Raw genomic sequence first — 24,688 nt, 5'->3', positions numbered from 1 at the left:
AACTGAACTCAAGAATAGCATTGTAGAGTACTCGATACCCGACAAGGCCCGTAATGAATACAAGAAGGAGCTTGAGGCATGGATCCAGGATGGATGGCTGATCCCCTACCCCAACAAGCTGGGACCACCCAAGGGTCTGATTCCCTTAATGGCGGTAGTCCAGCGTAACAAATCAAAAGTTTGTCTGGTGCTGGACTTTCGTGAACTCAATAGATACATTGAGATGTACACTGCCGATGCTGACGTGTGCACCAGCAAGCTGAGAGAATGGTGCCAGAAGGGCTCCAATGTGTCTATAGTAGACTTGTAGAAGGCTTATTTGCAGGTACGAGTGGATGAGACATTGTGGCCATTCCAGACGGTGTGGTTCCGGGGTCAGAGATACTGCCTTACTCGACTTGGCTTTTGGCTGAATGTGGCACCGCAAATCATGAAGACCATTGTAAATACCACCCTTCGCAGAAGCAAGCGAGCTAAGAGGCCTACCCCGGAGTGCAATCTGTGATCCTCAGATCAGAGGGGAGTGTAGTACTTCCCAACAAAACAACAAACGCCCACGTGTTTGTGCCTTGTGTAGGCATGCGCGACAACAAAACTTGGGTTTTTATAAGCGGAAGTCTCGAGGTTGTCAGGAATCTTCGGGCGCATGCGCAAGAGGAGGGATTGAGAGAGTGGTATAAAAGGCAGGTCGAGTGAGAAGGTTGTTGTTGTTGTTGTCATTGGACGTTACAGTGACGCGTGTGTTAGCAGTTGATTAAGAAGCTGTTTTTTTGTGTCAAGTCGTGCACCTCGGTGAAGGTGAAGGTCATATAACTGTGCACCTCGGTGAAGGTCATAAAATATTCTTTTGTTCGAAATAACAAATGATACATAAACATATAAAATTCCTCTCTCATAAGATTAACAAATATATTACAAAACCAAATTCAATTTTATCATTGCTTATACGGCCCCAAGCAACGGCCCCACGAGTTTTAAATATTTGAAGAGCTGAGACAATTTCGTGTACGTCGTGTTAGCTCAGTTGGTTAGAGCGTTGGGTCATTATATAAACGTTTTGGGTTCGAATCGTGATGTGAGATTTCTTTTCTTTTTTTTTTCGATTTTTTAAATTTTAATATTGAAGCAGGGTTATTTAAGCCATTTTTCACATAACGTTCGTTTTTCTGTTTTTTTTTTTTTACTTCGCTTATTCTTAGGTTTTCATTAACACCTCCCCATCCCCGACCGACCACACACCCCCAAAAACACCCGGGTACCCACCGATTTTTTAAATTTTAATATTGAAACAGGCTTATTTAAGTCATTTTTCACATGTTTTTTTTTGTTTTTTATTTTTCAGAAGTTTTAACGGTCGTTTTTCTGTTTTCTTTTTTGTTTTTCAGATTTTTATATTTAACATCGTTCGTTTGCCTTACGTTAGTTTTTTTTTTGTTGTTTTTATTAACCCCCCCCCCCCACACACACACACACTATCCGGGACCCCCCCACACACACACACACTGCCCGGGACCCCCCCCCCCCGCTTTATTTTTCAGATAAGTTTTAACGTTCGTTTTTCTGTTTTCTTTTTTTACTTCGCTTATTCTTAGGTTTTCATCAACCCCTCCCCACCCCTCCGACCACACACACCTCCAAACACTCGGGTACCCTCCTCCCGCTAGTCTATAAATGTGTGTATGTTTGCTTTTTGTGTATGTCTGTAAAAGGCTTTTTTCCGAGAAGCAGTCGGTCAACTCACAACTTCTTAAAACTTTTTATATCATGTATAAATCATAATATCTACGAGTTAACAATGGAGGTCGCCTATCTATTTAATTTGCTCAACTTTGAAAAGATAAATATTCAACATTTGTCTCTCGTCGCATGTGGATTAGGCTTTTTCATATAATAAAAGCGACACTAATATTTTTCCGGTCGCGATCGCCGGGAATGTCCGAAAGCAATCAGATTTGATCAATGTAGAAATATTTTCCTTATATCAGACAATTGCTATTTGGACAATCCCATTTTTATGGGGAGCTGATCCCCCCTCCCCAACATCTTAGGAAAATAAAAATAAAAAAAGCGTTCCCGTAGTATCTAAAATACTGTCCCACAGTCAAAGTTGACCTCATTAAGTCATTAAACGTGCACCTGCTAATTCTAAATAGTTAAATAAATTCAAACGTATTTTCAGTAGTATGTCATGGTGGCCCAATGGTTAATGTTGCACGTTTTTTTTTTCACACTTTAATTTCTTTCAACTTTGCCTTAAGGGTTCGGGTTCAATCCTCATACTCACCTACCAAAATTTTTTTTTTTATTTTAATCCCCCCCCCCCCCGGAGTTTTAATTTAACCAAAACCACACATATCTCCAAACACCCGGGCAACGCCGGGTACTCCCCGCTAGTCTAATATATAAAAGGCAAAATGGGTGCACACGTTTGTGTATGTCCGCGAAAGTCTTTTTTCATGGAGAAGAGGAAGACGGTAGTATCGGTACTCTATGTCCGAATGCTGTATTAGTTCACAGCACATTGGCCCAATCCTATCACAGTATGGAAGCGGTTTCCGCGGTCCGTGGTCTGAGAAAGATTAAGACTGGAGACTATAACATCAAGATGAATGTGATAGAAAAAGGTTTAATGCAATCCCCACCCAACTCAAATGTGATATCGCTCATAGTGGAGGGGAGGCGACCGCACTGCCGACATTGCCAGAAGCTGGCCCATATGGCAAAAGCATGCTCTCAAAAAGTGCCAATACTGGCCAATAAGACAGCTCCATAGACAATCCACTTACAACAACTCCAGTTGCAAAAGGAGTAGAAAAGGACGAGAATGCCTCATCCAGTTGGACGACAGTAGAGAGAAAGAAAAAAAGGCCACCCTAAGCTGTAAGGATATCCAAAGCAAAGAGGAGGAGAAAGGTGGCTTAAACAGGAAACTCATGACTCCATCTTCAGAATCAGACGAAGATTCAGGGAGAAGGCAGATGAAAAAAGCAGACCAAGAAAAAGGCCAAGAAAGGTAACAAGTAAAGAACAGAAGACATCAACTTTGCTCCTGAAAATACTCTCCAATCCCAGACCCCGATGAAGCAGAATACCCCCCCCCCCTTTAATACCCCGTTGCCAGTAGAAGTAGTGGAAATGGAGAAAATGCAGGAGGAGGGGGTAGCGGTAGAAGTCCCAGAGGGCGAAGTCCAAGAAGTAGAAAAAGAAGAAAAGGCTGTATCCCTGCCCAAAACAGCTGGGACGGAGAAAACACGAAAGCTGCCCTTTCTGCCTGGAGTTAAAATTTGTGAAGTAGATAACTCGGATGCTCAGGCAGAGCTAAATGGAAGACAGCAGAGGCAGCTGAAGCAGTTGGCAAATCTGCTTTATGTCGATGGGAAGAGGGTCCAAGACCCCAGAAATTTTGCAGATCGCCGATGTACATCACTATTGTGAGAAAGGATAAAGGTGCAATGATGAAGGCGATTTGGAAAATGCTGAGGGAGGTGAAGGCAGCAATACCTGGTCTCAAACTGATAGAGGAAGATCATTCCTCTCTAAATCAAATCATGGTCAAATGCGAAGGAGGATTCCTATAAATGTTCACCCCTCCCTATATAGAGCATTGAAATTAACTTTTCCTTAAAAGGGTCTGGCTTGAGATTGTCAGCCTGCATCTTTGCAGTCTCGGCGAGACTTTCGAGGTCCTTACCCTCGAAGATTTTAGATCTGTCATAGACGTATATTACTAGGTAGGGACACAATGGACTTGAACCTAGCTAGTTTTAACACGAGAGACATAAGATCCCAAAGCAGGGCTGCTTGCATGCTGAGGGATCTCATAGCCCTTAAGGTAGATATAGCTGCTTTGCAAGAGACCCACTTTGTTTCTGCAGGGATTGTGATGTGTTGATGAACGATTTTGACATTTACTCAGCATATGGTAATTCTTGTAGCCGTGAGGTTTCTGTACTAGTGAGTAGCACCCTATCTGTGACGGTTACTGTAGTCCATGCGGACGCTCATGGAAAGTTGGTAGCGGTTGATGTTGCCATTAAAAGCGGTAAGTTCTGGATAGTGGCAGTTTATGCCCCCAATATTGCTAGTGAGAGAGTTTCCTTTTTAGGCATGTAGAGGTGTTTCCCTCAGGTCCGAAACAATTAGTTTTAATGGAGGACTGAAATGCCATCCTGGACCCCAAAATAGATAAGGTCGGGAGAAATAGAGGCTCAGAGAGGTGTGAAGACAGCCTGTCTAACCTAGTGGCCTCATGCGATCTTGACAGATCCTGTCGAGATCACTCAGGAAGGGAGATGTGGACGTGGCGTCCAGTGGCGTAGCTAGACCTTTTGCCGCCCGGGGCGGTAGTAAAATCCCCCCCCCCCGGGCATTTGGGTGCCAGGAAAATTCGTCCATTGAACATTCGTCTATTTTTTGCTAGGTAGGAAAACTGGTCCATTATTATTAAGTTAACATTTATTCTGTAGTTGCTTAATTTTCATACCTTGCGAAAATTAGTTCTACGGTATCTAATTTTCCTAAATTCAATTAAATTAAAATTAAAATATGAAAACTGATTTTTAATATTTTTTATTCATTTGAGATTTTATCTGTTTTCCTTTTGTTTTAAGTAGATGGTGGGGGTTGCCCGGGGTGATTTTGTCCGATCCCCCAGCTAGCAATTGTAAAGTTTACAAGGAGTTATAAAAAGTATGCTACAAAAACAAACGTTTGATACTTTCAAAGTCTTAGCCTCATGAATTAGACAGTAATAAAATTAATGAATTCAAACTTTCGCATCTAATGTTATTTCCTCTTTGATGTCGGTGTATATACACCCAAATATCCAACTTTCTTTTCGCACCTATTCGATAAAAATTTATATGAAAGTTCCCCTTTAAGTATGAAATCTTTCTGAGGTCATTTTGTTTTTTTGGTGCTTGGACGAAACCTGGGCTTAGCCCTATCCTGTTAGGTCAGCCGGTCACTGAGTATATCTCCAGAAATAATTAATGCTTGCATTTTTTAAACTTAGTGATTGAAATGAATTAAAGCTATTTATTCTCAATTAATGGAAATTTTGAAAACTCCAAACTGTTAAACTATTTATCAAGTAATAATTTACAATTGCGTTTGGAGTTTTCAAAATTTCCATTAATTGAGAATAAATTGCTTTAATTCATTTCAAGATCGGTTTTTAATGTAGAGAAAGTTCAACCTAGATTAAAACAAAAAAATTGCCTCAATCTTGAAGGATATATTATATATATATTTGTTTATATATATATATGTATATATATGTATCTACATGTATGTATGTATGTATGTATGTATGTATATATGTATGTATATATTTATATTATATATGTATATGTATATATATACATATATGTATATATATATATACATATATATGTATGTATATATGCGTATTTATATATGTGCATATATGTATATATGCACGTATGTATGTATATATGTATATGTATGTATAAATATATGTGTATATGCACATATATATGTATATATGCACATATATAGTTATAAAATAAATACGTATTTATTATAATGCTCCCATAATGTTGAGCATAATGAGAGCCGAAAATGGCAAACGGCCGTAAGCGAATATAGCAATGGTCTTGTTTAAAATTAGATCTTGTGTACAATTAGAGCTGAGGTCGGTTTGGCAACGACTGTCGATTGTTCCCATTTACTTGTCTCTCCACGAGGGCAGAGTTAGACACAAGGCCGGTTTTTAATGTGGGGAAAATCCAGCTCCACAAAAAGGGGCACTCTGGATAGGAACAAAAATAAAAATTCTCAGTCATGAACGATTTCCCCATACTGACCGACGACAGAAAAGGAGAAGTGTATCATTAGAACAGATACTACACTGTGATATCAGCCCAAAGGTTGCTAATTGTTGTTAAAATATTTCTCCCTCGCTCTCTCAGATGGTCGGATTTCGTTCCTAGCTGGAAGTAGTTGCTAAAGTCTAACCGCACTGATGAGCTGTAAACAGCGAAACAGTCCTGTGTGTGAATGACTATTATACACACACACACACACACACACACACACACACACACACACACACACACATATATATATGTAATTTAATTTAATTATGTTTTTACGTGCATAAAATTTATTTTAGTTGATTTTATTTTATGCACGTAAAAAAATAATTAAATTAAATTAAATGCGTCCAAAAAGTTAGGGCGATCCATTCATATAATAATATGAATAATAAAGAGCTTATAGCTAAGGTAGCGAATGTATAAAAATATATAAAAAATGTAAACAATCAAGTTACGGACAATAATTATTACATATAGTTTTTTAATAAGCAAGGTCTCCTCGTCAGCAAATTTTGAAGGGTTTTTATTAAATTTAAAAGACACCATAAATAAACCTAGCATTAGAAGTAAGGCAGATGTATCTGAAAAAAATTGAAATAAAAGGTCTGGATTTAAAATTGATAAGAAAATTAATATGGGTTAGAGATAAAAAAGAAATAGAGTAAAATATAGATTTAAATTTAAATTATAAATTTGCCTTAAGTACAACATTACAAATATATACATGCATATATATGAAAAAAATAGACACATATATACATATACATAGATATACAGGTATATACATAAAAATATAGGTACACAAATTTACCTTTTAATTTTTCGCCTTTTTAAAATACTCATATATATGTTTGCTATAACTTTTCACCTTATTGAATGATGAATTTTAAAAAAGGGGGGACGCCCGTGCAATAAATTATTTCCGTTAGCGTACTTTTGATTTAAAGACGCCACTGTTTATATTTCGAATGTTGTTTGTGTAATTACATAATGTAAGGGGGATAATTAGTCATATTTTCTTTTATTAAGGGCGCAAGGAGGATAATTAGTCTAGCTTAATTTATTAAAAAAAGAAATTGTAATCTATTTTTACTAATGAGTAATTTTTAATGATTTAAGGTGGTTTATATTTATTAAATTTAAACCAACGTTTATGACTGCATGTGAATATTAGTTCCTGTCTTGAATTTAATAGTGTGGTTGCATTTTTTATATCTTCGTTTTTTTAAATTTTTAGGGTCTCTTTTGTACATAGTGCACAGAATTTATCTCCTGGTTTATATGGTTTGCAAGACTCAATTACTCGCTATTTTAAGTTGAAAGAAATATTGCTATTTTTTAGTTGCCAAATATAGTTGGATAGAGTAGTTTGGTTTGACAGAGAGTTATTTTTGAAAGAATGTTTGTGCGTTGAAATTCTATGTTTTATTAGGCCATATGTGGAACCAAAATATATTGCCTCTTGCTTATTGTGATTATTTTCCGTTAGGTCTGGTGCTGGATTATTATATGGTGGGTTGGTTTGTAATTGATCGGTAGATTGGTTTAAGTTGTTGTCATTATTTAATCTGGTAGTTGAGTTATGGCTGTTAATAGATTCATGTAGATTTGGGGTTTTTTATACTGTGCAGCTATAGATAACTTTTTTAATTTTACATGAGCCTTGTAGGGGACATTTATTTTTTCTTCTACAGTTACAGTCTGATGTATTTTGTATAGTTGTATTTTGTAGCTTATTAATTTTCTTATTATTAGAGCTAATTAGTTTTTGATGAAGGTTAGGCATAGTAGAGTAAGAGACTTTTATTGTGTTCTTATTGAAAATTTTATTATATCTATGGGGGGCTTTAAAGTTCTTATCTAATATTTTAAAAAATTCTCTGGCTATGTTTGTCTCTAGGTTTTTAGAATATGGAGGGTTGAACCATAGGGTCTCCTTATGTCTATTCTTACGTTTACGGGTTTTGGTTTGTTGTTTATTTGTATTATTATCTAATATTTGTAGTTTGGTTTTATCTTTTTTTGTCTCTTGGTTATTTTTCTTAACTCGCATACGGGAAGACATTGCCATATTATATGTTATTACGCTCTTAATAGGTTTATTTTCAATGCAGTTTATGTTTCTATCATTTTTATTTATGAATTTAATTTGCGAATTGTATCCCGAGTTTTTAAGGGCTTCATTGTAATATTTTTCATTTTTGATAAATATGGATTTAGTAGAAGACAGTCTAGAAATTCTTAAAGCGATATTGGGAACTATTGATTTTAATATTGATTTAGGGTGGTTTGATTCATCGTGGACATATAGTAGGGATTGGTTAGGTTTATGATAGGGTTCAAAGGTAGAATTCTCAAGATTTAAGGTTATGTCTAAGAAATTAACAATTTTTTTATTAGGGTCGATTTTTATACTAAGTCCATAATTTTTAAATAATTTATGTAGAGCTTTAATTGCTTTTTCGTAATTATTATTTGTAGAGTTAGTTACGAAAAGTGCATCATCTCTGTATAGTCCTCCTTCAAGTTTGAACTGTTTATGGAGTATACAATGTATTTCATTTAAAAGAAAAAGGCCAACTAGATCAGTGACCTGAGTCGAATCCGTCAAGCCCATTAAAATGTTGAAGTGGTTAGGGGTATTTTTCCTGGTCCAATACTTATTATCAAAGGTTATTAAAGACTCTCTAGTAAGTATTAGTTCAGTGGCGGCTCGTGCATGGAACTGTGGGACTGCAGCACCCCCAAGTTATTTCTACACAATATTAATGATAAAATTAAAAATAATACGTTTGTCTATTATTTTATTTTATTTTATTTTTTTCTATGTGTACATTATAAAATCATTAACTTTAATGTCGGTATCTCCAAATTCATATAATAACAAAAATAAAACTTGCTTGGAGTCGTTTGGGGTCTCTCAGTCAGTGCGTCAGTGGGCTTCTGCTTTATTTCCTGGTATTGGAGCCCTTCCTTCACAAGTTAAGAGACAAGACGGCGAGACCAGTCCTGGGTGGCATAGCTCTACCTGGCAGCAAATGTGCTTAAGGTGATTGCTGAGTATAAAGACATCACATTGTCAACCATAGCAAGTCCATTGGCCTGCGGTTTGGAGCCCAGTTGGGAGCTAACACACTGCCAGGTGATTTCGGCTGGACCGACGAATCGTCTGTTTGGTCTTGGATTTATAGGAAATTGTCTTTTAAGGGTCGTGCGGAGGCGTGCTTCACTTACATCTTTTCATTGATTCTTTACCGTATGTCTGTACTTCCCTCTGCCTGCGGCGTGCCTAAGACTTTTGAGTGACTCCTTTTCAAGCTTCTTTGGAAAGGAGAAAAGCCGTTTGTCCATAGACGTGTCTGTACACAAAGTCTTAGCGAGGGAGGCTTGAGGATGCTTGATCTGGAGTGTCATCGACACGCTGAAAGTCAGACTTTACTTGAAGATTCTCTATGGGTCTCTGTATTCGAGTGCTCCTTTCCTCGACTCATATCCGACCACTCCACTGAAGATTGTCAAAGACCAGGTGGGGAGACGCTGTTCTTCACCAAATGCCAGGCTGCTCTTAGGGCATTGTCAGGTTCCAGTGACCTTGGTCAGCCTAGGAAGAGACTATATCGGGATTTAGTGGTGGGGACTGCTAAAGATCCGCTGGTTGAGTGGCTATGCATGCCGAGGGAGGAGGTTCTCTCGTAGTGGAATTACTCAGAATTTTCAATAACGTGGAGACTAGTATGGAATGCACTGCTACTCTATGGCAGACTTGTCGGGGACAGCAGAAGGGAAGAAGAGTTTTCCATCTGCTCGCGCTGCAATGTTAGTACCACTTGATTTGGCATATGTTGTCAACAACATGGACCTGTTGTTTACTAGGGAGAAATGGTTGGTGCAGTAGCTAAATTAATGACGTGGGTTACACATCTTTACATAGTTCATGGGGTTAGATCTGTTTTGGATCAGGATCTGGTTACTCATTTTAAGCATCAGCTTAAAGTAAAGATCAGATGCGATTGGAAAAGATTACATCGCATGAACTTTGACAGAACACTAGCTTTTGCATCCGACAAGTTTGAGTTTGTTTTGGTCTGGCGATGCTAAGATTTTATAGAACCCAGCCCTGATCAAAGTTTTCTTATCATTAAGATAGTTAGGTTGGTAACCACTTCAAGTGGAAAAACTTTATTAGGTTCTAGTCTAAGGTGAGTATGAGAGTCGATCCTGACTCTGTTTTATTTTTCATCGGCACTAAGAGAGCTTCCAAAGATGCCCAGTCCACCCTTTGTTTTATCCCTGGTTTGTAGCCCCTATATATATATTTATCTTGAAAGACGCCATTCATTCCCTATGTCCCCAGCCTTATCTAATTTGTTTTTGAAACATCGCCTTTAGGTCCCCCAATAGGGAACGACCTGCTTGTTTTCGACTTTTAGTCGGAAAACAGTGGGTGCTCCATACTTAGAATTAGGTTGAGAGGGCCCCTTACTAATCCATCCCCATAGGTATTTTGTTTAGTTGTTTTCTTTCTTTTTTTCTTTTGGGTGTTTGCGCCACCCTCCCATAAATTCATCCCATGCATATAATAAAAAAAATGCTTTTGTTTGTACATATTATTTTTGCTTTTGTTGCTTGTATATACATGTTTTTTCTTTATTTTCAGAAATTGTACATATAATTCCATTTCATAAACTGGGGATATTAAGTAGATAAGCGCCATGAAGAAAATGAGGTATTATGGTGTCTTAGTTTAGGGCCAAAAATAAGGTCTTGAAAAGACCTAGCAAAGTAGTTAGAATGATCCCCAATCCCCTTTTTCCCCTACTGGCCTTGTATCTAAGTGACTTAGAACCCCAACTGAAGCTCTGGTAGTAAATAATACTAGAGCCGAGACCAAGTACTATATAAAAGCATCCACCTGGCCTTCTTGGCTCGGGATCAAAGACCTCAAATATGTGGGGTAATTCCTCATACCAGACAATTACTTTAAAGCAATCAGTGTTTTTGACAATGTGGGGGAAACCCTTCATACCAGACAATTTTGACCCTGCTAGAGTACCCCCTTGGGGGAGCTGGTTCCTTCCACAAATCAAAGTGTAGCATCTGTGCTTCAGCTGCTGCGTTCAAAAGTAATCAGTTTTGATCAATGTGGGAAAGACCCTTCATATCAGACAATTGCTATTTTTTTATTTGGACCCTGCCAAAGTGCCATCCTGGGTCACCCTCCCCCCCCATTAAAAAATAACCTTGTGTCTAATTTGCTCTCATCGGGAAACAAATATGGCATCTGTCTGGCCTTCCGGGCTGGGACGTTGCGCGAGCCTTTTCTAATCTCACACAAAAACACGCGTTCACATTTCAAGCTATATTACTTGTCATATACATACGCACACACAAACATACACGCCCACGTCCACACATGTACACATATTCACGTTCGCGTGTATACAAACACACACGCTAATGTACACACATACACGCATACATGGACAACATCACTTCCCCTTTCAAAGGAAATCCACACATGTGCAAAAGACCAGCAGAAACACCTATAAAAGCAGGAGCAATAAGCAGCTTTTAGGACCAGCTTTCGAGCTGTACGGTCTACAGACCGACAGCGTGCCTTTTCGGCATGCGCGCGCACGCACGTGCCTCACACCACTTGCTACTATGTGGGACAAAAAGCCAACAAACAGTATGTACACTTTATACGCTTTCTCTCTCCATTAACTGGATTGACATTTCTCACTCTATCTCCCCTTCGCTTTGGTCCATCAAAACAGACATGTGCGCGACGCTCTACTGAGCTTAACCCTCTCTTTCTACAGGCCGGCTTGCCACTTCGCGTTTCTCTATTGCATTCCCCTTTCCTTCCACGCGCGTAGTCGTCAACGGCTGAATGAACACGTGTACACCCAAGACTTTCATTTCTCAATAGAAAATAAACGACATGTTTATTTTATTCCAGCATTTGAGTTCTTTGTTTCCTTCATTCAATTCGTTTCATTATTTTTTCTTGTAGCAAGTTAGGGTATTTATATCCTAGTCTTCTACAACGTTTTAAAGGCAATTAGGTTTGATCAATGTGTTTGAAAACCTTCATATCAGGCAATTGCTATTTATTTGAACACTGCCAGAGTTCCCTCTTTTTGATCGGAGCTAGTTTTTCCCGCCACCGTGGGAAAAAATAAAGCGGCAGAAAGCAGGATGCTTAACTGCCCTCCAGGTAGACGTTTATTTCTGTGCTTGCATGATTCTTAACTTATTTACCAACTTATTCATTTTGTTACCAATATAGAATAATGGTTAGCCACCTCTCTCTATCTACTTTTTTTAGGTTTTTATTTTTTACACGATTACAAACACCCGGGCAATGCCAGGCACACCTGTTAGTTATGTATATATATACTCCTATAAATTCGTTTTTCTTTTGTGTGTATTGATATTCATATTAAAAACACTCTTTTCTATTTATTCAAAAAGAAAATACAATTTTGTTACATATGGGGTCGTAGAATTGCATTCACTAGCAAAAGATCTAGACAATTTGCATATTCTTTTAAACATTCATTTTAATTAATTCCATATTAGTTTTTTCGGTTTTCTTATGGGATGATCATCTAGAGTTAACTATTACGTGTAAAATATTCTACCTCATTCATACTTGCATAATATTTGCGAAAAACCTTTACAGTAAACAAAAAATTGTTTCCATATATATTTATGTATACGTATATATTTTGTTTAATCTATTAGTCTACATATCTATCTATCTATATATCTATAAAAGTGAACGTGTCTGTGTGTCTCTTTTTTTTTAATTTTACTTTTGTTAGTTTGAAGAGGTCAATGGGCTCCTTCCTGGGGCTAACACTTGATTCTATTATAGTTTAAATTTATAACTGAGGGCTCTTTTAAGAATAGACACTGTCCCCTTTATGGCTGCTATCTGTATTTCCTTACAGCTTGATTTTCCAGGGATTGCTTCTAAGTATTTTTGAAGGTTCTTTTTTATTAGGCCAGTTGCTTCTGTCACAACTGGTATGATGTTTATTTCTTTCAGAGACCATATTGTTTTTAGATCATTTTTTAGGTCCTGATATTTTGTTATCTTTTCCCGTTCTGCTCTAAGGCCAAAGTCGTTTGGAACTGTGATGTCGATAAGTGCAGTTCTTTCGGGCTTGTTCCATATTACTATATCTGGCTTGATGGCGTTGTCTTTTATGTATCTGCCTGCCTGTATGTCTTTGTCGTAGAACACTGTCACTTTTCCATTTGATGTTATCGGTGGTGGTTCATGTTCCCAGATGTTCGACGACCTATCTAGTTGCATCTCTCCACAGATCTTCCAATGTAAGTATCTACACACTTTGTTGTGGCAAGCAGTGTAATGACCATCGGCTAAAAGGATCTTGCATCCAGACATTAGGTGGCTTGGGCTTTCAACAGCTGAGTGACAGAATCTGCATTGGTGGTTTTTTTGTAGACCAGCCATTTTCTTAAATCCATTTGTGAGTAAGCCTTGGTCTTGTGCAGCTATAATTAATCAATCTTCATCAAATGGAAATTTGTCACTTTTAAGCCATTGTAGTGAGGCCTCCTTGTCAATGTAGCTCTGGTTCAGTTCTTCCATGAACCTGCCTGCTCTCTTATGTTGTTGCCATCCTTCTAGTCTTCTTGTTCAGTTCCCTTTTTGTATACTCTTTTCTCTTCTTTTGCGCGATTAGGGTTGCTGAGTTGTCATATTCTTCTATTGTGTTGTCCAGTGTGTTACCACTGAAATTTTCACCGAGCTTTGTGGTTGACGTCTGCTGGGGCAAACATTTGGTGTGATGTTCATTCACCATTTTTATTTTGGGGTCAGAAGAACATTTGATGTATTGGCCTATGCTTACCACTGAAGCTCGGTATGCGTGGTTTATATCAGTGAGGCCTAAACCACCTTCTCCCGTGGTAAGTACAGCCTGTCCATGCACTGATGTTTGTAAATGACTTTATGAAGGGCCAGCATTTTCCAAGTTTTTACATCAAGACTATTGATGCAGTTTTGTGGCCAATTGATTATGCCAAATCCATAAGAGACAACAGGTATTGCCAATTGATTAATGGCATTAATTTTGTTTTTTGGTGATAATTCTGATGAGAGAATTTTTTTAAGTCGCTTGAAGTATTCTCCCTGAACTTTTTCTCTCATCTTTCCATGTTCAAGTGTCTCATTCTCCTCTACTCCCAGGTAATTATAGACACCATCCTCTTCAAGGTCTTCAATAGAGCCATTGTCAAGATTAAGATGTTCTGATGCTGTCTTTCTTCCTTTCTTTATGGTGCACTTAGCGCATTTGCCGAATCCAAATTCCATACAGATGTCCTCTGTATAATTTTTAAGTTGTTTCTTGGATTCTGCATAGAGTTTCAAGTCGTCCATAAAGAGTAGATGGTTTACTCTTTTATTTTCTTCCTTCTTTCTGCCCATTCTGAGATTGTATCCAGCATTGGATCGCTTAAGTAGTTTACTTAGTAGATCCATTGTGAGGCAGAAAAGGAGCGGTGAGAGGCTGTCTCCCTGGAATATTCCTCGCTTGATCTTTATGTTTGGGGTCTGTATCGTTCTTTCCGTGTGCTGTAATGTAATTGATGTGCACCATCTGGCCATTTGTTTTGGAAGGAATGATGTAATATCAGTGTGCACATTGTACAACTCCAAACAGCGAAGTATCCAGGAATGAGGTATACTGTCAAAGGCCTTTTTGCATTGATCCAGGCCATTGATAGATTTCTTTGTCTTCTCCTGCAGTCTTCTAATATGGTTCTGTTTACAAGGAGTTGGTCTTTTGTGCCTAGCTTTTTCCTCGTACACCCCTTCTGCTCACTTTCTAGGTAATCACCAGCAATGAGATGGTCGTATGTTGCATCGGTGCTTGGTCTTGGAGGGAATAATAAGTTTTCAACTTATTCACCTTCTTATTTAGTTTTTTGCCTGGGGTTTCACAGGATAGGAATGAATATATCTAGGCAGTTTCCTTTCGAAGTCTGTCTATTTTCTGCTGGAGTTTACGTTTCCAGGCTTGGTTATATGATTTAGCCTTCATGTTTCATCTTTTACTCTCCTGGTGTTTGGGTAAGAGTTTTAATTGGATAAACCATGCTGCCCGTTGTATGATTTATTTCACTCAATGGTGCGTTAATCGGAGTGATTGTTTCAAGGGCATCGTTGACTTTTGAAACAAGCACTTTGAAGGCTTTATTCATAGTAATTTTTACCAGTCTGGGCCGATCTTCAACAGCCAGACCTCATGCTATTTCTATCCTGTTTGTCAGCTCTTCCTCTAGTTCCAACTGGTCCGTGTAAAATGTCACATGTTGAAGTGGGACATACTGTTGGCATGTCTGCCCATGTTTAAATTGTGTTGGGTCTGTTGGGAGTGATTCCTGGGGAGATGTTGCATTATTTGATGGAGTGGCATGTCGGATATATTTCTGGTTTGTTTTTGGTAGACATCTAAGACTTGGACTTGTTGGCATTGTCTCAGGGAGGTGTGTCACGTGAGAATTTGTTGTATTGTCCTCTTGTTTGGTTTGGCAGATCTTGGGTATAGGGAGGGGATTGCTGATTGGGCAAATGTTGTTTTTAGCCATTTCATGCACATCTTATTTTAGCTGGGATATTTGCTCACCAGAAAAGACATTGTTTCTCAGAAAATTAGATCTCTGGCATGTTAACTTTTCCTTCTCAATCCCCTTCTTGTTTGGGCAGTGGTACTTAAAAATCTTTTGCCATTGCTTACAACTGTCTGTGAGTTTTTGGTATTTTATTTTTGCGTATTCCATTGACCAAATCAATGTCCATTTTTCTTCCTTATTCCACTTGGGCAAATTCAGCAGTGTTAGATTTGGTAAAATCAATCGCTGCTTCACTAAAAGCTTTCTTCTCAATTGACTCTCTAACATCTTTTGGGAGATATTTATATATTTGCGATATAATTGAAAGTAAGTTCTTAGTTGTGGTTATTGTTGTTTTTTTCTTTTGGTAAGGGTGAAGAATTTGAGCCTCAAATACTGTGTTTTTTTTCTTCCCCCCATTTCTCATACCTGGAGTATGCGAAACTGTGAAGAATAATTTTTTTCTCCTCAAGCGACCACTTGACTTGGTTATAGTGTCTTTTCTTAGTGGTTCTTGTTTGGTCATGCCGGATTCCAGGACTAGAATTTGACTGGTCTGGTGGAGTGTCCAGCTTAGTGTTTTCATTTGTGGAAACATCACAAGGAGAAGGTGCACTGTTATTTTCCTCATATGGCCCAGTGCTTAGCCATGCTGAGGGGATCTTTTTTATCCTGGGCGACATCCTGCCAGTTTGATGATTTAGTTTTATTTTTCATTTTCATTTAAATTCGAATATTTGGTCAGGGTTTACTTTAAATAAAAAATTGAAAGTATCCTCATACCAGAGTCCCTGGTAAACCCCTGTACAGAGAGACTGAAGACACCCGAGGTTGGTGTCTAGTAGGCATTCAATTCTCCCCCTCTGTCTGTGTGTCTGTGTACATTTCCCTATGCAATAACTCTGTCAATGTTTAGTCTACAGACATGAAATTTGATATACAGTGTACGGAGATTTGGGACAATCTATGTGATCGGTTTTCGGCCAGAAATTTGGAGATTAAGGGGTCAAAGTTCAACGATTTGACCTTTGAGAACTCTACCAAACTCCTCTGACAATTTGGGGTCTAAACACTTGAAATTAAAGATATAGGTTCCTTGGACATGGATCTAACTTAATAAATAGATTTGAGCCCAAAACAATAAATGTTAAGGGGTCATAATAGGGATGAAAGTTTTAAAAAAATTGACCGTTTTTTTTTTTTTTGTTTGTTTGTTTTTTTTTTGCTCAGCATACACCTCCAAACACCCGGGCAACGCCAGACACCCATGCTAATATATCTATAAAGGTGAACGTGTCTGTGTGTCTGTCTGTGTGTGTGTCTGTACATTTCCCTACGCAATAACTCTGTTAATTTTAAGTCTACAGACTCAAAATTTGATATACAGGGTACTGAGATTGTGGAACATCCTTGTGATATGTTTTCAGCCGGAAATATTGCTGTTAAGGGGTCAAAGTTCAACAATTTGACCTTTGAGAACTCTTCCAAACTCCTCCGACAATTTTAGGTCTAAACACCTGAAATTTTAGATTAGGGGTCAAAGTTAAAAAAATTGACCGTGTTTTTATTTTGTTTTGGTTTTTTTTGCTAAGCATACACCTCCAAACACCCGGGCACCCCGGGCTGAAAGGCTAGTCTATCTATATATCTATAAAAGTGAACGTGTCTGTATGTCTGTCTGCCTGTGTGTGCACATTTTCCTTCCCAATAACTGTTAATTTTCAATCTACAGACTCAAAATTTGATATACATGGTACTGAGATTTGGGAAAATCTATTTGGTCGATTTTCAGCCAGAAATTTGTCTGTTAAGGGGTCAAAGTTCAACGATTTGACCTTTGAGAACTCTACCAAACTCCTTCGACAATTTGGAGTCTAAACACTTGAAATTTTACAGTAAACAAAAAATTGTTTCCATATATATTTATGTATACGTATATATTTTTATTTAATCTATTAGCCTACCTATCTATCTATATATCTATAAAAGTAAACGTGTCTGTGTGTGTGTCTGTCTGTCTGTGTACATTTCCCTATGCAATAACTCTGTCAATTTTTAGTCTGCAGACTAAAAATTTGATATTCAGGGTACTGAGATTTGGGAAAATCTTTGTAATCCGTTTTTGGCCAGAAATTTGCCTGCTTAGGTGTCAATGTTCAACGATTTGACTTTTGAGAATTCTACCAAACTACTCCGACAATTTGGGGTTTAAACACTTGAAATTTTAGATATAGGTTCGTTGGATCTGGATCTAATTTAATAAATAGATTTGAGCCCAAAAGAATAAATTTTAAGGGGTCATAATAGGGGTCAAAATTTTAAAAATTGACTGTTGTTTTTTTCGTTTTTTTTTGCTCAGCATACACTTCCAAACACCTGGGCAACGCCGGGCACCCATGCTACTATATCTATAAAAGTGAAAGTGTCTGTCTGTCTGTGTATCTGTGTGTCTGTTTGTGTACATTTTCCTACGCAATAACTCTGTCAATTTTTAGCCAACAGACTCGAAATTTGATATACAGTGTACGGAGATTTGGGACAATCTATGTGATCGGTTTTCGGCCAAAAATTTGGCTGTTGAAGGGTTACAGTTCAACGATTTGACCTTTGAGAACTCTACCAAACTCCTCCGACAATTTTGGTTCAACACACTTCACTTGAAATTTTAGATATAGGTTCCTTGGGCATGGATCTAATAATTTATATGAGCCCAAAACAATAAATATTAAGGGGTAATAATAAGGGTGAAAGTTTTAAAAAATTGACTGCTTTTTTTTATTTGCTCAGCATAGACCTCCAAATACCCGGGCAACACCGGGCACCCATGCTAGTATATCTGTAAAAGTGAACGTGTCTATATGTCTGTGTACATTTTCCTTCGCAATAACTCCGTTAATTTTCAGTCTACAGACTCGAAATTTGATATACAAGGTACTGAGATTTGGGAAAATCTATTTGATCGGTTTTCGGCCAAAAATTTTGCTGTTAAGGGGTTTAAGTTCAACGATTTGTCCTTTGAGAATTCTACCAATCTCCTTCGACAATTTTGGGTATAAACACTTGAAATTTTAAATATAGATTTCTTGGACATGGATCTAACTTAATAACTTGATTTGAGCCCAAAACAATAAATTTTAAGGGGTCATAAAGTTAAAAAAATTGACCCCCTTTTTTTTTTTTGCTCAACATACACCTCCAAATACCCGTGCAACGCCGGGCCCCCATGCTAGTATATATATATATATATATATATATAAACGTGAACGTGTCTGTGTCTGTACATTTCCTTACGCAATAACTCTGTCAATTTTAATGACTTGAAATTTGATATACAGTGTACTGGGATTTTAGAAAATCTATGTGATCTGTTTTCGGCCAGAAATTTTGCTATTAAAGGGTCAAAATTCAATGTTTTGACCTTTGAGAAATCTACCAAACTCCTCTGACAATTTTGGGTCGAAACGCTGGAAATATTATATAGGTTTCTTTGGACAGACATAGATCTAACTTAATAAATTGATTTGAGCCGAAAACAATAAATTTTAAAATTGACCGCTTTTTTTTTTTCTGCTCAACATACACTTCCAAACACCTGAGCAACGCCGGGCTGAAATGCTAGTATATCTATAAAAGCGAAAGTGTTTGTCTGTGTGTCTGTCTGTGTACATTTCCAGACACAATAACTCTGTCAATTTTCAGTCTACAAACTCGGAGCTTGATATACAGGATAGTTAGATTTGGGAAAATCTTTGTAATCTGTTTTCGGGCAGAAATTTGGCTGTTAAGGGGTCAAAGTTCCACGATTTTACCTTTGAGAACTCTACCAAACTCCTCCGACAATTTTCGGTATAAACAATTGAAATTTTAAATATAGGTTCCTTTGCCGCTGATCTAATATAATAACTGGAGTTGAGCCCAAAACAATAAATATTAAGGGGTCATAATAGGGGTCAAAGTTAAAAAAAAAAAATTGCCCTCTTCAGTCTCTTCTAAATTACTCAGACAATTTCTGTTCTAAATATTTGAAATTTTACATAAAGGGTATTCAGAGATAGGTTAAACTTTTTAATTGGTTTGGGTTGAACATGTGAGCTACCAATATATAAATGTATGTATGTATGTTTGCATATCTGCCTAAAACTTTCGACAGAGTCAATGGATTTTCACAAGATCAGTATCGTTTTGAAGCTCAACTCTTCAGACGACAAATACCGAAAAATTGGCTAAAAACATTAATTTCTTCATCCTCAACTGGGAACTTTTTCACCAATATTTTCGAAATGCAGCCCCTCTTTTCGATTATCTAGCCCTGATTTAAACCTACATCATTTCTGGTTTGGTGGTGATCGTAACAGCAAAGACGTCAAGTTTTTTCCCCGTTCTTTTCCTCCTTCGCCGTATGGGTTCGAGCCTGTCTTCCTACTACCACTTTTTTTTTTTGCTCCACACACATCTCCAAACACCCGGCCAACGCCGGGCTGAAAGGCTAGTATATATATATATATATATATATATATATATATATATATATATATATATATAAGTGAACGTGTCTGTGTGTGTGTGTGTGTGTGTGTGTGTGTGTGTACATTTCCGTACACAATAACTCTGTCAATTTTTAGTCTACAGACTCGAAATTTGATATACAGGGTAGTGATATTTGGGAAAATCGATGTGATCGGTTTTTGGCCAGAAATTTGTCGATTAAAGGGTCAAAGTTCAACGATTTTACCTTTGAGAACTCTACCAAACTCCTCTGACAATTGTGGGTCTACGCACTTGAAATTTTAGATATAGGTTCCTTGGACATGGATCTAACTTAATAATTTGATTTGAGCTCAAAACAATAAATTTTAAGGGATCATAATAGGGGTGAAAGTTTTTAAAAAATTGACCTCTGCGGTCTCTTCCAAATTACTCAGACAATTTCTGGTCTAAATATTTGAAATTTTACATAAAGGGTATTCAGAGATAAGGCAAGCTTTTTCATCAGTTTGGGTCGAAAATGCTAATAACCAATACATAAATGTATGTATGTATGTATGTATGTATGTATGTATGTATGTTTGTTTGCATGTCTGCCTTAAACTTTCAATAGAGGCGACGGATTTTACCAAGATCAGTATCGTTTTAAAGTTCGACCTTTCATACGACAAATATCGGAAAATTGGCTAAAAGCATTAATATCTTTCCCTTCAACTAGGCACAGGGGGGGGTCACTTTTTTCGCCGATATTTCTTACAGTTATCCTCTCCTTTAGATTGTCTAGCCTTAATTTTAAAAAATGTTGCTTCCGGTTTGGCGGTGGTCGTAACAGCATAAACGTTAGGTTTTACCCCGTTCTTTTCCTCCTTTGCGGTACGGGTTCGAGCCTACCTTCCTATTACCCCTTTTTTTTTTGTTCAACATACACATCCAAACACTCGAGCAACGCCGTGCTGAAATGCTAGTATATATGAAAGTGAAAATGTATGTGTGTGTCTGTGTTTGTACATTCCCTACCAAATGTCTGTCATTTCTCGACCTACAGATTCGAAATTTGACATAAGGGTTATTGAGATTGAGGAAAATCTTTTTAATCAGTTTTCGACCAGAAATTTGGCTTTCAAGGGATCAAAGTTCAACGGTTTGGCCTTTGTGAACTCTACCAAACTCCTCCGTCAATTTTAGGTCTAAACTCTTGGAATTTTAAATGCAGGTTGCTTGAACATGGATCAAACTTTAGAATTTGATTTGACCCAAAAAAGTAAATGTTGGGTCAAAGTTAAAAAAAATTTGACCTCAGCGGTCTCTACCAAATTACTCAGCCAATTTCTGGTCTAAAAATTTGAAATATTACATAGAGGCTATTCAGACATAGGGCAAGCTTTTTAATCTGTTTTGAGCTGCCAAGGGGTCAAAGTTTTAAAAATTTGACCGTTGCGGTGTTTAGCAAACTACTCAGCCAATTTTGGGTCTAAACATTTGAATTTTATACATAACAGATATTCAGATATGTAGCAAGCATTTTAATAAGTTAGGGGGCGAAAGATCGGCTGTCAAACGGTCAAAGTTTAAAGAGTTGGCCTTTGTAGATTCTACTAATCTCCCCCAACAATTTTGGGTCTAAACACTTCTGGAAAATATGCCCATCGGTAACGCATTCTAATGCCCCATTCCTGCATAAATTTCTGAAATTCTTGACATCGAAACGTAGTGGCGTTATCAGTCAAAATTTCCAGCGGGGCACCACGTTAAAAACAGACAGCTCTCAACTGTTGTATAATGCTAGATGCATCCTGTCATGTCAACAGGCGCCATATCGTGAAACGTGTTGGACCACAATCTGTCAAGGTCAAAAAATGCTTGCCCTCATAATGAGTTACATCCATTCCTACTCGATACCAGTTGTTCTCCACCTCAAGCTTCCCTTTTTGCCATTGGGACGGTGCCGGATCAATTCGCTGACACTCTTCACATGAACGTATAGCTGCCTTGATTGATGCTCTTGTAGTTGAAGGACACACTCTTTGGACAAAATATGTTGTCCTCTGAATTCCGGGATGTCCACTCAGCTGATGTATTGTACAGATCTGGTCAGGTGTTAATTGATCTGTTACGGCCTCGCATGTATATTGTGGAGGATCAGATCCCTGCTTCATTACATCAATCCACCTCTTTGGTACTCTAGTCAAGCTATCAGCCAAATTCTGCATCGAGGAAACTAAGGTAATGTCCACCTACAAGCTGCATTCGTCAACTATACGCTTTATTATTGCCAGTCTCCTTCGTACTAACATCTCACTTTCAGCTCTAGTCTTAACTCGAGCCTTTCCAGTCAAGGTGTCGGTCAACCAGTGGTAAACACAAAACGAGTCAGTGTGGAGATGCACAACCTTAGCCTGCCATTGCAATGCAAGATTAAGCCCTTTTAACGTGGCATCGAATTCTGCCAAATTTATATGCTGGGCATCATTTTTCGGACAAAGCCAGCACGCATCTTCCACAACAGCACCCAACTGTTCCAACACGACACCTGTAGCCAGTGAACTTGCGTCAACCCATGCATTCAGTTCGTTTCCAGATACTTGCCATTCACCCTGGGCAGGGTCGTTTCTATGTACTCTGGACAACATTTTAGCCATCATTTGCTGGAGAGAATCATCATCCACCATGTCGTCCCATCCTTTGGTTACTTCAGTTACTCATCTTTTTAACACTCCTGTTGCCGATCGGAGCCATCCACAGACAGGTAGATGTCCTACTAATTTACCACAAATAGAAAACACAATGCGTCTTGTCAATACACTGGGTAACTCTGGAATCGGGCTCCCTTGCTTCCATCGCAAAGTATTGCCCTTCTCATAGACCTTTAGGTGCTTATTAACCCAAACGATTCCAGTTTTGCTCGAACCACATCCGCAGACATTATATCCTCATTAACGTAGATGTCATCAATGTAAACTGAAGCAGTTTTTGCTGTGGTCTCATCCTGCATCAAAACAGTTTTAATAATAGTTGTCATTATTAAAGGTGCTACATTTAGGTTTTGGCCTAAACGTGTCAAACAATATCGTTTTCCCTTGATTATCACTGTCTGAAATGGCCATAATGACTCATGGACACGTATCTGCAGTTGGCTCTCTTCAAATTCAGCAGTGCTACATTACTCCCTTTCTGACACTACTCTCTTAGTTTAGCAGCACACATATCTGCGTTTCCAGTGAAAGCATCAACATGTTGATTCAATTCTCGGTAATCCATTACGGGCCGAATTTTGTCTTTAGTAGGTTGTTCAACAGCCATGAGTGGAATTAATCCTTTGGGTGGTCCCAGACGTTCCTGTGGGTACGGTATTAACCATCCGTTATCAATCCACAGCTGAAGTTCTTCATATGCGGCCCTATTCTTTGTGGAAACTGCATACTCTGGAATGGTGTTGCATAGCCGATCTGGTGCCTGGCTCATAGTCCATTTCCACTTTGCAGTCCACGCCTTTTCGTTGTCGTCGAACGTAGCGCAGAAGTCCTTTTTCTTCAATAGACATGGCTGCACAGACTTCTTTTCCTTCTCCAAGCATTACACCTCCAGTCGCTGTGATTATGACGCCTCCTAGTGCTTGTATTGCATCAATTCCAATCAACATGTCATAGCCAATGGGTTTTTCTTGCATCACCAGAACATCAACTTTGGCTGTGTCACTCTTCTCAGTACAGATCGTGATTGTCCCTTCACCACAACATGCTCGGGATAAACCATTGATCGTCATAATACCGACTGGTTGCTCCCGCCACATCTGACAGTAATGTGCACTAACTATAGACTGGGAACACCCCGTGTCTATGAGTGCTGAACACTGCACATCGTCAATTTTAACACCAATGACCGGTAATCCTGTGTTTATCGGTTGGTAAGGGGCAAGAGTGGCGATAGTACCTTGCCTGCAATGTCGTTTCCCGAACAGTTGCAAGATATGTGCCCATACTTATTGCAGCGATAGCATTGTACTGTTCTCTGTGCTCGTGAATATACACACCTCCTATCACTCCAGCAATCCTTAGCAAAATGACTGGCCTCCCCACATTTATAGCACACTGGGCCTACACGCTTATTACTACCTGGGAGAGAATCTACATTGCTTCCATGCGGTTCGACTGTTGCATGTTGAATACTAGTTGCTGCTGCAATTGGCTCCTGTGCCTTACAGATGTTTCGAGCTCGGGCTAATAACTCGTCTGTTGTCAATTCATCAATTCGTGACGATGCCCGCAACAGTTTGCTGACCTCCTCAAAAAGGCACATCTTAATATCTTATTGTTAACCCCACCAAATGGTACCGACAACTTTTGTAGGTCGGCTAGGTACACATCAACTGTTTCCTTGAGGTGAAGTCGCGGGCTTGTGAACTGTTGCCATGCAACAAACGGATCTGTATCAAACGCTGTACACAGGCTGTGTTTGATTGTATCCCATTCTGGTTCATCCCCGAGTTGCATAGGCCCCTCCGGTTAACCTCAAAGGAATGACTGTGGTTGGTTCTTTAATTCTGCACAGTGTACAGATCTCAGCCTTTTCCACCCATTCGACGACAGACAGTCCAGTGGTAGATTCATCAAACTCAGGTATCAAGCGAAAGTCGAATCTGTCCATTTTCTGCCTTTTGAGTCACTGCACACCGAGAGCCGAAATAGCTTATAATTCAATAATTTGAGTGT

At 38.4% G+C, this 24,688-nt stretch overlaps 1 protein-coding gene across 6 annotated transcripts in view; it reads left to right on the top strand.

The window, feature by feature from the left end:
- The window catches only part of LOC145252658 (scavenger receptor cysteine-rich domain-containing protein DMBT1-like), a 488,297-nt gene that overhangs the window by 63,356 nt on the left and 400,253 nt on the right, over window positions 1-24,688 (top strand). The gene's annotated exons all lie outside the window — the stretch shown is intronic.

The sequence above is a fragment of the Euprymna scolopes genome, chromosome 29 (assembly GCF_053919585.1).
Source record: "Euprymna scolopes isolate OS-2025 chromosome 29, ASM5391958v1, whole genome shotgun sequence".
NCBI lineage: Eukaryota > Metazoa > Mollusca > Cephalopoda > Sepiida > Sepiolidae > Euprymna > Euprymna scolopes.
This window is presented reverse-complemented; position numbering and strand designations above follow the sequence as displayed.